Source organism: Bacillus rossius, chromosome 1 (genome assembly GCF_032445375.1).
Source record: "Bacillus rossius redtenbacheri isolate Brsri chromosome 1, Brsri_v3, whole genome shotgun sequence".
In the NCBI taxonomy this organism is placed as follows: Eukaryota; Metazoa; Arthropoda; class Insecta; order Phasmatodea; family Bacillidae; genus Bacillus; species Bacillus rossius.
In genome coordinates, this window is record NC_086330.1 from 150,262,448 (window position 1) to 150,280,878 (window position 18,431).

At 37.4% G+C, this 18,431-nt stretch overlaps 1 protein-coding gene across 1 annotated transcript in view; it reads left to right on the forward strand.

Annotated features, from left to right (window-relative positions):
* LOC134546283 (mediator of RNA polymerase II transcription subunit 15-like) overlaps positions 1–3,503 on the forward strand; it is a 121,649-nt gene extending 118,146 nt beyond the window's left edge. Inside the window, exon 15 of the mRNA XM_063388991.1 lies at positions 2,923–3,503. The gene's annotated coding sequence lies outside the window, so the exon portion shown is untranslated. The remainder of the gene's footprint in view (positions 1–2,922) is intronic.
* Positions 3,504–18,431: the final 14,928 nt, after the last annotated feature.

Genomic DNA, 18,431 nt, shown 5'->3' on the forward strand with positions numbered 1-18,431 from the left:
TACCGGCCATGTTACCGACGCACCGACGGAAGGCGGAATGAAAACAAAACAAGAGATATAGTTAGTTATTTGTATATGGTTTGGACTGGACGGTCTACGGTCGTTTTCTACTTACCGCAATGAAAAAGTGCTTCCTTAAACGGAGGAACGGACCACAATTATTGTGACGTCAGCCCTACCTCCTTGGTCTGTTCCTTGTTCCTTATATTATGTCCAAAATGGCTGACTATTGTTCGTAGTTCCAATGTAGTGCTGCGCAACCGTTTTTTTTGTGTGTATTTACGTGGTGGGAACCATGAGTAAGCTAGCCAACAAGAAATATTTTCAGACTTACGGTGCTGCGTATAACAACAAATTCCCATGTATTATGAAATTGCAAAAAAGAGAAACTTTTGTGTTTTGCACAGTGTGCCGGTGTGATTCTAGTATTGCTCATGGAGGTAGGTCTGACATAACTACACACGTTAAGTGTCCTAAGCATAGGAAAAAGTGCTTTCCACAGTAATTCAGAATGTGAGTGCATTTTCAGTATGGTGAACAAAACAGAACCCAATTTAGGTCCTTCATGTCATCTGAAACTTTACAGTCTATTTCTGTCTTGAAATCAAGGAATTGTTTGTTATAAACAAAGGTTTTCCTCAGATTTATTAGGTAAAGCAAAGAAGGCAACTGCTGCACATTCAAAGTCTTTAAATTGCATCAGGGATGATAATCAGGAGATGACTGAAATATGTAACAAACATGTGATATTGCAAGGTATGTGTTTAAGTAATCTTGTTTAGTGAATACTATTGCCTTTTGTTTTGTACTTGATCATTTTGCTTTTCATATGCATGCTTAGGGCCATGCAATTTTCGCGATCGCGAAAAAACGACGAAAAACGCGAAATATTAATGAAATCTGATTTTCCCACGAAATTTGCCTTGTTTTGACAATTCACGATAAAACGCGTGAAATACGCAAAAAAAATTTTTATTAACTCCTTTGTTCAACACAACAGAGACAGTGCCAACTTGTACCACCTTACTACGAAAATAATATGCAATACGTTTTATAACTGTAAACACGGCAAGAAATTTCAACAATCCTTAAAAATCTGATGTAAGTAGAGTATTAAACTTGTATTCTCATAAATTCATGCGGTAAGGGATGTGGATTGGAAAACAAACAGTATTTTTTACCCCCGTAGCATTGTTACCAATTTATAATATATTTTTTCTGACCTCAGATAACTTGTCGTATATATGGAGCTGTCGGAAAAAATTAAATAGAACCATCCGTCGAAACGATCGTGGTAATATATTTTATTAACGAAGTCACGCGCCATCTTCTTTGTTGATACTGCAAATTAGACCAAAGAGTCACAGACTCTTTCTATGCATAGATGTGTCTATCCAGATGTAGAAAGCCGCTCACCCGAACAGTTCCGAAGTTTTCTTTCGCAAGTAAAAAAGCACCATAATTAAAGGATTAAAATTTTTTTATTTTACGGTCATTAAGTATTTTAAATAACGCCAACCTAACCTAAGATAACGTTTAACTTCGGAAGATTTCGCGTTGTGCTTGTGGTTTCTATTTGAACTGTAAGTTATCCATCCAATACAGCACAATGTTTTTAAAAGGCAATATCGCCACTATTCCAAAATGGCGTCGTTCTGGAAATGTTCAGTATTCACAATTAATGCAACACATTAGGTCCTGAAATTCAAAAAAAAAATTTTCTTGGCAGTAATTAATTGTTGGTTAGTTCAACATGCCAAAATTTTTAACTTTGCATGAACGTGTAAAGGAATTTAAAAGTGATGTGGCTTTTTTTTATTTTTTATGAAGGAAGTAAAATTATGATGTGCAAGTATTGCGACAGTCGTGTGGAGTGACTGCGAAAAGACTTGATTCTTGTAACTGCAGTCTGATACTTCAAGCCAACCATTTCAAGCATACTAGGGACATTGTTATACATTTTAAATAAATTATCAATATAAATATACCTATATATGTATATATTTTTAAAATTTATTGCAAGGTATATGCATTAAGTGGCTTTAATATAAATACATTATATATTATATGCTAAGTTGATTAGTTTTAATATTATTATAAAGTTAATAAAGTGTATATATGCATATTTGTATAGGAAATTCAATGGAAAAATAATTTTAAAAAATAATATTATTTGCCGGTAATTTTTTTTGCCGATTTTTAACACAGCTTTTCAGTTTTTTTAATGAATTTTTATACCGCTTTTACCCGTTTATAATGACGAAATACCTTATTTTTATTCACCACTTTCAGGTGGCCCTATGCATGCTGTGTAAATTGGCACATTCTGGATAGGTTTAGTTTCCCAGTACATTTACAATATTGACTTTATGAGGTTTTCATTCTAGGCCATCAATATGCCCTTCATGTCATTAGTAAATTTGCAGAAACCAAATGGAATAGAAAAATAGAAAATAATTGCACATAAAGCATGTAAAAAATTGCCGCATTTGATTTACGATACATTTTCCCAATTTAAAAGTTTTCTTGATGACCAAACTAAGAAGTTGGCAGGTATGGTACCATTTTTCCTCATAGGTTGAGAATCGATGGTTCCGATTCATGGTAAAATCAGTGAAATCAAAGCACCAAAGAATCAACATGCCCAACCCTAGTATTTACCAGTATCAGTGATGTAAATATGGGTTAAATAGATGTTAATGATCTAACTGGGAATTCATATACATAATTTTTAAAATACGTTTTTATAACATGTGGTTTATTTACATGTAACTACCTATGAATTGCAAATTAAAAACCTATTAATTATATTTTAAATTTTTAGGAATGATATATATATTTTTTTTAATTATTGCTGTACTTTATTATTTATATAACTTTCGTTTTGGTGTTTCATGTCCATTGATTCTGTTTTTTTTCCAGTTGTGGTGCTACTCAACTTCCGAAGAATTTGCAGCCATTGCTATCTACAGTTCTGATGAATAGCTACAGTAAAAAAAAAAAAGTTGCCAAATTTTATCTCCTAAAAATGTGTATTTCCATTTTATACTTTATGTTGAATCTGTAAACTTTGTGATGCCAAGCTTTTGAAATACGTACTTCCAATTTTGAAATATAAATGTTGATATGAACAGTAAGGGAAAAAATAGTTGGTTAATGGTTTGAAAACTGGTATCAGTAAAATTACAAATATCAATACTGATGTAATAATAATTATAAACTTATTTACAAAACTTTGTTGTGTAGTAAATAAAAAAAAAAATATTTAAAAATTGAAACTTATAAGATTTATGATTAGGTCTACATTGCCGAGCAACAAACATTTGCTTAAAAGATGCAGACATTGGAAGTTTAGACATGTGTAGCAAATGCCAATATTATTTTTTTTATATATTTTATGCACAAAAAAAATTGTAAATGTAGAACCCTTTTATTATGTTTTCCATGGAAAAAACTAAGTAATGTAAAAAAAATTGAATACATGACAATTTCAAAATCAGAAACTGAAATTTCTGAATCTTCTATTTTAATATCTATAATATTTCTGTTAATTACGTACCTATTTTATATGTTTTTGTTTTCTGAAATCTTTTAGACAAATATATACCCTGTTTTCAATAGCCATCATGTAAGAAAACTCTCTGTAAATTTAAGTGTTGTGTAAAGTACAAAAAGACAAGATCACTCAAAAATATATAATTTCAGTTGTCCATGCATTCTTTAAGATAAAAAAGTTTGCAGCCAAAATTAAATTACAGAAATGTGAACCAAGAGGATTCCAGCATAATAGGGCAAGTAGTACACTAGGCGCAATATAACTCCGAGCTTGAGCTATGTCACACATGAGGAGTAGGGACTGCAACACGTGTGGGGGGTCGGGTGGATGAGGAGGGGGTATAAGCAGATACTGCGACCTTTCACAGCAGGTAGAGAAAAGCAGAAAACATTGACCACTTACCACTGACGTTCCAAGCACTACCTCAGTTCTTCAACGCCACTGACTGTTCCATCCGAAGAGTCTAATGTGTAAACGTCACTGCTGTCACTGTTTGCATCACCTAATTGAACAATCACTTTATCAATTTCAATTTCAAAACGCACATCCTTATCCCAGTATTCGTTCTTGAGTGTCTCGACGTGATTGCAAATCGGTATCCAATCTTCTGGACCCATTCGGTTAAATATCTCCTTGCAAAGTTTTTTTACATTTGCCAAATTGCAAGTAACATTTCTTGAAGCGACTTCTCCTTTAACTTTAGCCCATATGCTTTCTATCGGATTCAAATCCGGATGATAAGGGGGCAGACGAAGTAATGTGTGGCCACTATTTACCAATAGTCTGTCTGCCGAGTACTGCACTTACGAAGGTTTGTGCTTCTTTATGAGGTTATACAAGTTTGGTTTGAGCATGTCGCTAGTAAAGGAAATATTCTTGTTACTTAACCACTGCTGCATTTCCAATTTTGTCGAGCTGGAGGTAGTCGTTTTATTTATTTTTACATTGTGATAGGGAGTATTATCTATCACAACAAAACTGTTTGGTGGAAGATTTGGTATTAATTGTTCGATGAGCCATTTTTCATAATTATCTTTATTCATGTTTTTGTGATAATCCCCTGTTGCCTGGTGCGACTTCCACATTGCAAGAGCATTTGGGATAAAACCTTTTTCACCACCTGCGTGAATCATTAATCTTTGACCCTTCGTGACAGGCACTAGTAAACCATTTGAGGACATAGTCCAGTCAATGAAAAGTTGTAGCGGGAAATGGAAGGAACACAATTTTTGACTTTGAGATTTTGTTTGGACTAGTAAGGAGGTAAACATACTAAAAGTCCCCACTTCTAGAGGGTGAGCGGGAGGGAGGGGGGCATGTAGGAGGTCCCTTTTTTCGGTTTTTCTCTTATATCTCGGAAACTATACACACTAGTGAAAAGACCAATCTATACTAAAATAAAGCTGATAAAAATTTTCCACAAAACTTATTAGTTTCAATTTTTCTCTATCTCCCATAGTTTATGAGATATTTGCGTTCAAATTCGCTAATTTTTAGGGGGTAAATGTTTTTTCTTACGTTTTTTGTCCTATTTGACTAGATATCTTTTTATCCGTTCGTCGTACGTAAAGGTCATGCAGAAAGAAAGTTGTAGAGAAATAAATTTTCTTTAAGAAAAACCAAAAAATTTTATTTTATCTTCAATCATTGTAAAGTTAGAGCAATTTTACCATTTTGTGTAAATAGCGAGATTTTTCAGCATAGTTTAAATTCTGTCTTTTTTGTTATTCCACTGATCTAACTCTAAATGCAAGCCAATACATACGTATTAATATGCGGAAACAGTATCAAGTATCAACTACATATAGGCTAAGTGGTATATAAAGAAATAATATGAAGATATATTATATATTAGCCTTAACTTATGTACCTAGATCTTTAACAGCATAATTAATTTGGTGTCGTATAAAACTATTTTCGACACCCTGAATGTAATGGAACAACTTTGACTGCTCAATCTTATACCCCTTAAGAAATGCAGTTACTATATATGATGAAAACTTCCTAATAATACTCATAATTGGCACTTTATCAAGGATCACTGAATTGTTGTTAATTAGGAGCAATAATGACCCTTTACACAAGCAAGAACACTTGTATACCATTACATTTATAAAATATATAATGTACAATTAATAATGTGTAATATATTTATCTATTAACTGTACATTCATTCGGCAAAGGAATAATTGTGTTAGGGTGAGTATAGAGGCAACAACATTTGTACTTAACTATTTTACTGACACATGAACTTGTAAATGTTTTTGTAGAACTATGTTACTTTTCAGTTAATAATATATTATTACCTTATAGTACAATTGTGCAGTAATAGTTGTTATCAATTCCTGGCTCTTTTGGGGTGGGATGGTCCGGGCTCGTCATGGGAACTTAGCCCTGGGGTGGGTTCTGCTTTGTTTTCCTCTTCATCCGTTGAGGAAGGAGATAGACCTTGGAGAATGACTGGCAGAGTATCGATGTCGAGTTCTTCATCCTCATTGTCCAAGAGGGGGCCCCCATTAAGGCAGTTACCCTGGCAACTTTGGCAGGCAGGGGAACACTTTAGAGATGCCTTTCTGCATCCACATTTGGTGGTGGCACAATCCTTCGTGCACCGGCAAAATATCATTTTTAATATTTCTTCTTGTGCAGCCTGTTATTCACTGTGCACCGGTGTTAGAAATTTATTGGTGGTTAGCTCCTACCCATACATCTGAGGAGGCAGCTTATGTCCCAACCACGTCTGGACGTGGTGATATGTCCTCAGTGAATGTTGTTTCGCTGCCCCTCAGTTGGTGGGAGGCATGAGATGTCCGGTTTGATATTGGCTACCGATTTAACAAAAGATTGGTAACGGTAAGCGTTTAAAGACTTCTCTTTAGGTCGGGCCCCATACCACCTCAAAATACACTTTTTTCCAGCTTCCTCTATATCATCCTTTGTTGAGGAAAGGTCTGAGAAAACTGCAGCAGCTACCTGGACATCTGGAGACTTCAAATACATTTTGATAAATCCAAGCTTACTCTTTCGGAAGGCTGCTGAGGTGGTATCGCACCCAGTGAAGGCAAGTAGAAAAAGTATATCTCGCAGCCCCTGGGTCTGAAGCTCCTGGGAAGAAAACAATGATGGATTTATGTTTCCACGTCCAGGCTTTACGAAAATTATATCCTGGTCGCAAGGTGTTTTGGCCATCAACAGGACTATTAGGTCAACATCCTCACCTATAACAGCAACAGCAATGGTATGTGATAACTCTACAGCTGTGTCTACAATGAGGACATCTGCATCGTTCTGTGCTTGAAGGGTACTGATTCCATGTGCCTGTAGTGTGACCTTTAGCATGTTAATCAGTCGACTTTTGTTGTAGACATTTGAAAGGAAGTCTTCCTGTTTCACAGTTATGACTATCTCCTGATTGAAATATATGTCGGCTGACTTTCTGAGATGGTACCGCCTTTGCTGCTCAGCGACCTTGGTACTTGATGATGATCTCGTGTACCCATCAAACACTAAAGTACAACTCCTTCCACGATAGTGGCTGTTCACGAAATTGGCATACCCATCACAAATTACAGATATCGTGGAACCTCTTTGCCATATAAGTTTGTGGAGGAGAAGTCCTCCGTCCATAACAATGTCAAAGTGTGTCGCATATACTTCTTTGGTTGTTGCTTTGAGCTCTTTGTAGAGAACCGACTTCCTCGATTTCCTCATCCCACCCTCATTGAAGAAAGCCAAAGGGAAAAGAGCTAATTCATATTGCAAATAAGTTTTTAAATCTTGGTCAGTTTTCTTGCTGATGGCTATGCGTTGGAATAGCAAAAAAGGATCCACCGACACTTTTTCGTCATTGATCTTGATTGACGAGTTTACAGTCGAAAGGGGGAGTGCTAGATTTTTTCGAGACAGTTTAGTATCAGAAAATGGGCAACTCACCATTTTAGCTATTGCTTGTTTACCAACTGTAACAGCATTGTACCATGTAATTGTTTTGTCACCAACCACCCCCGTCGCAATGGATATGATGTCGCTGGTAGCCGGAAAGGGAAAATACTTCCCTAACCACTGAATTAGTTTGGTAGCATCAGCTGCATCCTTAATTTGGCGGGCTTGTCCAAAATCTTTGTGCTGCTCACTTGACGTGAATAGAACCCCACAAAACTCTTCAATGGAGGTGCAAATATCATGGGTCGCACTCATTCCAACTACCCATTTTCTGAGTACTATTTGTCACACCTCTACCACGAGTCATGCCACCTTGGCTAGAAAATGCTCGCACGAGGGTGGTCTCAATGGTCATATCGGACCACACACCTGACCAAAAGCGATCAGATTGGCGCATTGTGAAGTAACTGCTATTTACAAATTTGTTGTATTGTTCGGCTGTCAGTTTTGAAGACAGAGTTTCCATATCTTGGATGTATAAATGGCACGACTTGGCGTAGGGAAAGTGCCCTGAAGCATGAAAGTACGGGATCATTCGCTTCACACTATCAAGGTGTCCTTTCCAACCCCCAGACCTCTCAGCATGATTGTACTCTTTCATCAGGCATACCAATTTGAAGTACTGCACCCAAAGTTTTGCTGGTGGTCCCTTATCACTGAATTGATCCAGTGCAGCTCTGAATTTCATGGATACTTTTTTAAGGTGAGAATTTTTATTTATTGAAAGCACAGAGGGAGGCTCGTTAATAAAATTTGATGTTACTTCTTCAATACATGTCTGCTCTTCTTCTGTCAACTGGATGTTTTCTAATATTATGGTTGACAAAGCTGTGGTTGCGAGCAAATGTCCTCTCACTGCCCTGGCAAAAGTACGGCCTTGCAGCATTTTGTCTACTGACAGAGGAGCATAGACAACACTCAGAAGTTCCCTCAGACCACTTCCAGATATCAAATAGCTAATAGCTCCCAAAAAGGACATCAGGATGTGGAATCCCCCAAGACGCACCTCACATGTTGAAAGTTTTGAGTCAGGTGGAGCAGCTGCCACAATCTCTCTGGCCTTCCAATAAAGAGGCTGGTCAAACGTGGTGATCAAGCACTGTTGCTTAATAAGTTTTCCACATAAATTAGCTGCATATTGTAATGCTGTATAGATGGTATCGTAGCTGGAGGGAGGAGAATTTATGAAGGGAAGAGTAACAACTCTTGTCTTCTCACTGAAGTGTCCTGTTGTAATGTACTGCATGTATCCTTTCCACTCTGGTATTGAAATACAGTCAAACCTCTCTGAAACGACCCCTCACAGTTCCCAGGAATAGGGTCGTAATAGATGTTTTCCGAAATTTTCAGTTCATTTCAAACCCCCCCCCCCCCCCCCCCCCGCCCCCTTCCAAACCCCCTACTCACTATGAAACCAGCCGTACAAAGGCAGGATGCTGTCACTCACAATGCTAGACGGCTTTGCTTTAAACCCACTTCAACCTTCATGACAAGTCCGTCGCCCTACAGGCCACCTCTAAAGAAAATATGTCAAAAGACAGTTTATTTTTACTGGTTAGTTTACATGTACGTTTTCTGCTTGCAGTAGTTAAATACACTAGAACCCCGATGTCACGAACCCCGGATTTAACGAAGCAGTGATTTTACGAATACATTCTCGGGAACCGTCAAAAAATTGGACATTTTGACCAAAATGTGAAAATCAGAAAAAAAATTAAAAAAAAAAAAAACGAAATGAAATATCATTAAAATCTGTTAATTTTAACACACAGCGTATTTTTGTGTCGGCTTTAATACTTCCAATAATGTTCATGTAAGAATAACAAAAAAATATTGGGACATTTCCTTTAAAAATATGGCAGCTGTAGGTTCTGCAACGCGAGTGGGTGCACACGAAGCTCGCCCGGCTGGCTGGGGGCATAAGCTCACCCCTCCCTCCCCCGTTAACATTCTTCAAGGCTAGCTCATCCCTCCCAGACACACAAACCATCTAGTGTCCTCCCATATAACACCCCAACTTCGCTTCCTTTGAAAAACCTTCAGTGAGAAAATGCTCATTTCACCCTCCCTTCTCCCGTAAAATTGGGCTATTATGAATGGTGTATTAAAGCGGTGAGGGAGGGGTCAAAATATGTCACTTTTCACACCAAGTTCGAGTTCAGTCATCTCTGGCAAGGAATTTACAAGCTTTCAAACTTAAATATACAGTAGAATCCCGCTGATGTGACCCCTAACGGTTTCCGGAAAAACGGACTTATAAACGGAATGGTCGCAATAGAGAATTCGGGCCAATTCCCCCCCCCCCCCCCCCCCCTCCAAAAAAAAAATACATAAAAAAATCACCGTTCGTATAGATTTCATATTCAAATAGTCTTTGGTGTAAAAATGACAACTTTTTAAATTAATATTACAGTATTTAAATAGCACGATGTCTCCCGAAAAAAATGATACCCTAGAAAGCAATATTGGAGCTCCCATTGCCGAGAAAAAAAAATTTCAACACAGTGCAGCGTGTCCATTTTCGCCATCTTTGTATAGAAAAATCAGACGATTTAGTGTTGAAATGATAACTTTTTATTAAAGGTTTATTATGTCTCTTGCGTGCTGTATTAGTGTGGCGTGCTGTATTAGTGTGGCGTTTGAAAGGTTGCGTCCTGTGACAACGGGTGGTCTGGCGGCGCTTATCGCTCTGGTCCGTCCGGCTGACGTGCAGGAATGCGAGAAGTAGGGTAAGCGCGTGTGTGTGCGTGTGTGAGAGAGTGAGAAAGAGAGAAAGAAAGAGTGAGAAAAGGGGGGTGGGGGGCTGGCGACCAGCAGCAGCTAGCGAGAGAGTGACGGTAAATGTCGACCTTCACCACTTCCGCTTGCTGCAGGGGTGGCTCTTTTTTATCTCTGTCTCCCCCTCTCACAAACACACTTGCTGACAGGGCTCGCTCTCTCTTCACCTTCTTTATCTTATCTCTCACACACACTTGAAGCACCTAATACTTCGGCACGGGACAGGGATGGCAATAGACGCGCGCGCAGATGTTGTCAGGTGATGCGCACAGTTTACCGGTATTGGCTAGCGTGGACAGTCTAGAGGGGTGGTATCTATTTTTAGCCGTCTTTTGTATGCCTGCCTGCTTACAGTACAGCGCTCGCCAAGATAAATGTGAACACACAGCGCCCAACAAAGTGTAACAGACTTGTTTTTCAGCCGATTTTACTCAAATTTTTGACTTTCTCTGCTCAAATTTTTCACGGTTCCTCAAAAATCGGTCGTATAAATGGAATGGACGCATCAGAGAGGGGTCGCATCGGCAAGATTCTACTGTAAATGTATTTTAATAGCAAGGGTCCTATGAAAAGGAATATACAGAATAAAATCAAGCTGCTGTCACCAAACAAAGCATAAAACTGCCAAATGCGTGGTCGCTTCGTTATTGCTTGCGCGAGAGGTGAGACATGGAATGTTAGAAGAAAGATAAATGCTGGGGAGACAGACTGCAGCCAGTGTGTTTCCTGCATGGGGAATAAGTGGCGTAGCTTTTTTTTTTTTTATGCTGGGTGAAGCGACCTTTTTCTATCAACCCACGGGAAAAGATAATTGCTTGAGCTGTCAAAATAAACATCGCTGCGGCAGTTAAAACAAGTCGGCACTCGGCAAGAGAAACGCAGTAACACGCTACTCACTACAAGAATCTTATTTTCTGCCCGATTTTCTTCGGATTATCGGCAATTTTTTCACGGTTCCTCGAAATCGGGTTGTAATAGAGAGGTGGTCGCAATAAATGGGTTCGCAACAAAAAGGTTTTACTGTACCTTGATGTTTAGCAACAAACCACAATGTTCCATGAGGATAAGGATGTTCTGGTTCATCTGGGATCACCAATTCTTGCACCATGATTGTTCGCAACCCCACTTCCTTACCGTGGAATGTTTTGAGTGGAATAATCCCGAGTTTTCCTGTCTCCCGCGATGTTGGCATGTTGATCAGTCTAGGAATGTCGGATCCTTTCTCCACAGAACTGGACGGTGTAATACATCTGATACCACCCATAGCATGAAAAGAAAAGAATTGAGCCCGTCGATGGTGGACACATTAAAGTTAGCATTGTCAAACATGAATTGGCTGAATGAGTCTGACTTGAAAGTTGGTTGAGCATGCATGAGAGCAGACAATGCCAATGTTTGGGCTTCATAATACGATGAACAAAAACCCAAATTTGCTAGAACATCAATTTGTCTTTTAGAGGCATATTTCCTGTAGAGAAAGAGGGAAAGGCTGCTCATTACTGAAGACATGAATGTGCGTGGTCTAACAATCGAGGCCATAGCATGCCCAAAAGCAATACACTTTGTCTTTGTTTCTTTGACTCTTTTTGTTTTTTTCATCATAACATCCTCTAGAAAGGTTAGTAAGGTTCGCTTTGCATCTACTGTACTGGCTATTTAGCTTGGACAGTAAGCCATGCACTTGTTTGTTGGGTCCTAAGCCTGGGATAGAGAGTTCTGTTCACAAACTATAAATAACTATTATCACAGAAGAGAAAGAACTCAGTTCTGTAGGAATGGCATTGCACGTGATGGGCCACTCCATCAACTGTGTAAGACACAATGGTTGTGTCCATTATCAGGCAAGGCCAATGTGCGTTGATTGGCAAATCTCGGAGGAAGCCAGATGCTGTTGAAAGTTGGGATTGCCATGGGCTGATACACACTTTTCGGAATCTAGAACTTCACTAACAAGCCTCTGGCCGAATGCTAAGCAGGGCCGGAACTAAGGGGGGGCATGGGGGGCATGTGCCCCGGGCGGCAAATATCAGGGGGCGGCAAAATATGAAAAGTGGTTCACTAAAACAAGTTGAAACTAGTCATTAAAAAAAGTTTTGAAAGTGTACATATCGCAACCAATAAGTTAACCAAGAAATTAAGAAATTCTATTTAACTTGATTATGCATAATTTGTAAATATATTCGTACTTAAAATGCGTTACTTCACTCTAAGAAACAAGTATTACCATAATTTGTGGTCTTGAGTGAGTAAAACCACTGCGATGAGAGCTGGCATCTCAAGGACCCGTTGCGCGGGTGATCACTTGGCTGAGCAAGATGTAGCCCTTTCTCTGATAAAAACCCTCATTTTTCCAGCCCCTACTCAGTCGCTCCTGTGTTTTCGTACCATGTGCGTCTCTGCCTGAGGACGGGAGCAGATAGCAGTTCCCGAAACGTCGCTTGTTTTTGTTTTGGAAAAACTATTGTGTTTGTTTCGTCTTTTCGTTTTGTCGTGTTATTGTCTCGTTTCAACTGTTATGCTGAATTTTTTTGGGTTCAATATTTTTGTTCTGTCATCATTTGTGGGGTTTTTATCGTTCTATTCTGTTTTGGAGATCTATTGTGTTTGTTTCGTCTTTTCGTTTTGTCGTGTTTTTGTCTCGTTTCAACCATTGTGCTGAATTTTTTTTGGGTTCAATATTATTGTGTCGTCATGATTTGTGGTTTTGTTTCGTTCTCTTAGTAAATTTTTCTTTGTTTTTCTTTGTTTGTTGACCATATTCCTGTTACGGAATATTTTGTGGTGTTTAATTCTGTTGACAACAGAATTTTTTTGCTTAATTTGCGCTTTTTGTCTTTTGGTTATTTTTACTTATTTATTAATTTTATTTTTTAGTTTTCTTCTACAGAAAAAGTGCTTAGCAATGGCTTATGTCCAAAAAACTTACATCAAGTAATGTTTAAAGTCATTGACAGATTAATTATGGAACTGAGTAACACGTTTAAGGCTTTGGAGAACACTAACAATAAGTTTGGATTTTTAAAGGTGTTCAAATTCCTAAAATGGAAGTAGAAGAATAAAAATCAAAGCAGCAGAATTAGGAAACACAGTGCCGATCTTAACAAAGAAGAATTCGTATTTGAAATTGAAAGTTTTAAGCACCATGCATTAACAGTAGACTATGAATTAAAAGATGCTACAGCATCAACAATGTTGAGCCTTATTTCCAAAAACAAACTCTGAGAATGTTTTTCACCCTTCCAGTTACAATTGCGTCAGGTGAAAGAAGTTTTAGTAAACTTAAACTTATTAAAAGCTATTTGAGAAGCACGATGGACCAGCAGAGATTAACAAATCTAAGTATTATATCTATTGAACAAAAACGAGCTGCTTTGATCAATTTTGATGATATTATTAACACTTTTGCAGCTAATCATGCTCGAAAAATTAAATTTTGAACTGAATTTCTTTGTATGGTTATCAATACAATATTATACTTAATTCAGAATCACATGTTCTTTATGTAATTTTAGTACTTAATAAACTTATTGGTAAGACATTAATTTTCACTGTTTTGCAAACAATAAACAATAGTTTGATAACAGTCTAATATATTATAATAAAAAAATGTAATTGTATTAGTTTTCCAATTAGTGTACTTGATAAATAAAAGTTCTCAATTATGTATAAAGGAATGGTATCATTTCAACCACCGCTTCTAACGAAAAAGTGTATTTTATAATGTTGGTAAGGAGGGGGCGGCAAATTAAGCTTTGCCCCCCCTAACGAATCTCCTAGTTCCGGCCCTGATGCTAAGTAGCAAAACCCCTTATTTGCACTTTTCATGGGGACAAAGTAAAAAAGTGTAAAAAGCGGGAAAGTGTAAATAAAGGGAAAAGTATAAAAAGGAGTACAGTTTACCTTATTTAGAATTTTTTTCCTTTTGTTTAATAGCACATACTACAATGCAGGTACAAACACACTAACAACAAATTTTACTTTAGTATTTAATCAATTATTAATTTACCACATTTGACAAAAATAAAAAAAGAATGAAAGCCAAAATGTTTTTCTGATTACTTCCTAAAAAATAAATTTGAAATTTTCTTCTGCTTGCTTTTTTGGCTGTTCAAGGAGATTATTTGCCTCTCCAAATTATAAATACAGTTGCAACCGGCAGGGTTTATAACAAATACGGGCTACATACACATTGCTCACAGTAAAAAATTTTTTAAGAAAAGGCCGCAAATTGATGAATATTTACCGTCAATAGCGCGCCAAACGCGGAGAAAGGTCATTGTACTAGAGGTGGGTCGAAAAGTATCTACCTGATACTTTGTCACTGATATACGCCTGTATCAGGAACGGCAAACGAGTACACTTGAAAAGTATCAGAGACTTTAGTATCAGTTCAGAATTCACCTGGGACAACACCACGGCCAATGAGCGCAGTACCCGATCGCAGATGACGGTCACTTGGGCGGAGCTTGTGAAAGGGGAGGGAGCAGGAACGACGAATAAGGGAAAAATAAGGGAAAGAATGTAGGGGAGGAAGCGCAGGGGAAGGCGTTGAAGCCTTGAAGGAGAGGCGCAAAGCGATATTGTTACAAGCAGGGCTGCCACTCATGGGTTTTTCCACCCAGATCTGGGTTTTTCCAATGGTGTTTGGGTTTCTGGGTTTTTAAATAATGAATTCCAACAATTCTAGGTTTTTTATAATTTTAATTATTTTTGTACCTAAAACAATAATAAAGTTAGTAGCTACTGTATCTGTTGCAATATCTGTTTGATAAATGCAAACAAGTCTATGTGTTTCACACACAAAAATACATATAAACACAAAACTAGTTTTCAAGAAGCTCAGTCGAATATTAAATTAGACACATTCTTCAAAGAGGCTTGCAGAACACAAAACCAATGCAACAATTAACCTTCAAACCAATCTTGTAGAATCAGACTCTGAATAAAGACTAACGTACATGATGCAGTTTTATAAAAACAATTACCGGTTTAAAGAATGCAGTGATGGTGTTTGTTTTGTCATGTATATATTTGTAGGTTTTTTTTATGATATGTGCTGGTCCAAGAATTACTTATACAGCCATTTTGCTGCAGTGTAATTTTCTTGTATTGGTTGTATTTAACCGTTTTCAGTCTTGTAAGGTAATTAATTGTTTTATATTAAAACTAGTTATGTTTATATTTTTGAATTAGTACGCAAACATTTTCAACGATAGCATTTTAGACGCATCTGGGTTTTTTACCCATGTGTCTGGGTTTTTTTTGTAGGTTATCTAGGTTTTTCATGAATATCAGAGTGGCAGCCCTGGTTACAAGTCGTTTTGTTTATTGTCCTACTTCAAAGTACGCTCAGTGCGCAGTGCGTGCACCGTCTCGTTCAATAATAAAACTAATGAAATTTTAATATTAAAAAGTACATTAATACAAGATATAATATTTATATTTGTGCACCTAACAGCTATGAAAATGCAAATAAATTCTCAGTTGACACTAATAACAGATGTAATCAACATATGGACTTTCTTTTTTCGAAAACAATTAGTAACTAGTGTTTTCATACATTAAAAATTCACGATTTTATCAAAAATAAAAAATAAAAAAACAGATAGGTACATTAGTGAGCATACTATATCAATGTTTTTTCAAATGTTTCTTCAGATTAGTCGATGATTTATAACTCAGTTTTTGTTTACACAAATTACAATTAGCAAACTCATTATTTTCCGTGAAAAAATTCCACACAAATGAAGTCTTTTTCGTGCACTTATCCATTCCTTATTTCACTATAAAGATACTAACTACAAAGCATGACAGCCCGCAACATGGTGATACACGGCCAGGACGAACTGCAGTGAATGTTGAACTGATTGATACTGGTTGTATCAGGCGGGCATGAGAGTATCAGAGGTAGAGAATTACCAGGCGTGATAAATAATGTATAAGATTCTCCTTCCGGTCGCACGGTCTGCGTACGCGGAGCTTTGTTGCCTCCTGGGACCGTCTGATACAGAAGTATCAGAGACTTGTAACATGGTACAATGCTGTATCAGTATCAGGTTGGGACAGATACCGAAAATTGCTGTAACAACCCACCTCTACATTGTACTCGGTCAGCTGCTGTAACGACGCGGCGGTGCATGCGCACTCTATGCTCCGCCCAGACTCATGACGCCATCAGCCGCCAACCAATAGATGCGAGCTTAGCGGAAAAAAATATAAGCTCCACCTCCCGTGTACCAATTTTGTCCAGTTCTAATACCAGTTTATTGGTATACGCACCAGTTTTCTCGCTGCCGTGACATGTTCAAGTTTACGTTTATCATGATGTCTTGATACCAATAATTAATTATTTACGATCCCCAGAAATAAATGGTTAGTTTAAAAAATATGGCGTCAACTGTACAATACTTCCCAAATTATAAAAGACATAAAACAGTTACCAAGACACCGCTCATTTTATCTTGTGAAGTTTATGTCTCGTACCAGTATTTCGGCTAAGTTGTGACATAAATACAGTATCAGAACTTACAAGCAGCCATGTTTGTACATTCATGAGTTTACGTTTTCCCCTCGTGCATTTTAGATTGTCTCCTGCTATAATTACTCGTACTTTTACACGCCTAGGCTTAAATTATTACATGTTTAGAAATAAAAGCAACTTTTCATGTTATAAAATATGTATATTTTGCTATTTAAAATGTTCATTGCCTACTAGCTCCACGGTATTTTCTGGTTGTTTATGGTTGTTACGTGACGTAAATAGCGGGATTGATTCGATTTTTGAGACGTAATTCGCGGGAAAGTATTGTATTGGACTATATGGGAACCAAACGGGACCTGAAGAATATAGTGCAAATAACGGGAAAACGTAAATAACGGTAACGTAAATAAGGGGTTTCGCTGTATAAGGTCTTGGCTGACATTCAGTGTGCGGGTTTGTGCAATCACCTTGGAAATCAGTGGAAGTCACTTAAGTATCATTCAGTGTTAATAACTAGTAAACAAATGCACTTATTGCATTGATATTAAATCATTAGAATATATTTGATATTGATGGTGCATTAAAAACATATTTGCAGTCAGAATTAGTTTTGGCCAATTTCCACAATTGTACCAATGAAGTGTGAGATTCTCTTCAAGGTTTGATTGTAGGGTTTTACGCCATACAATTATGCACTGAAGCTCAAGCTAGTGTGACCTTTAAGATTGCAAGTAACACTGGGTACCAGCTCGGTGTTCATAAATTTTGAGATTTTGGGATGGAACCGATGACCTAACGTGTTAGTATCTTGGTCATGAGGACCTTTCTTACAGGCCTAGGGTAAAAAATGATGGACATGCTATGATGTGTCAAGATCCATCAAGGGGCCCCTTCCTGACTCTAGCCTTGAGGGCCTGCTGGACCACAGGTTCTCTGGGCAATTGAAGCGTCTCAGTGTTATGTGCACCATCTAGCACCGAACCTTATTTCAACTACAGCAAGATAAACATTTCTGTCACATGTGCCTGTATGCTGCATTCCATCAATCATGCCACCACACATTTGAGGTCCACAAACATAAAAGATGGTTCACTCTCATATTTTAACTTTTATTGATAGTACACGCAAGTAAGAAGGTCCCTCCCGATATGTTAGTTTTATAAGTATGAGTTCATTTTATAAAAAATAATGTTTCTGAGAGAGAGCATGAAAACCATACATTGGATGTCCCTCTTAGGTCCCGGTGCAACCTGTAAGATAGTTTTCAATTATATTATAATTTTTATTTTTTATTACACATGTAGGAAGGTCCATTTTGTATTAGCTCCATAAATTTAGTTTGATTTCTTGGGGCATAAAAAATAATGTTTGTGACAGATAACATGAAAACCACACATTTGAGGCCCTCAAAGGCCTGGTACAACCTCTTCACTATTGTAGTCTTATTATAATTTTTATTTAAAGTTAACTCATTGAAGAAGATCCTTATCTATACACTCTGTCTATATCATCACACATTTTTAGGGAAAAATTATATTATTCCTTTTGGCACAGCCTACAGGTGTAAGTAGATTTCAGAGTACCGTGTTTTCTCGCATAATTGTTGCACATTTTATTCTAAAATCAAGTTTGAAAAGTAGGGGTGCGACGATTATGCGAGAAAAAAAAAATTTT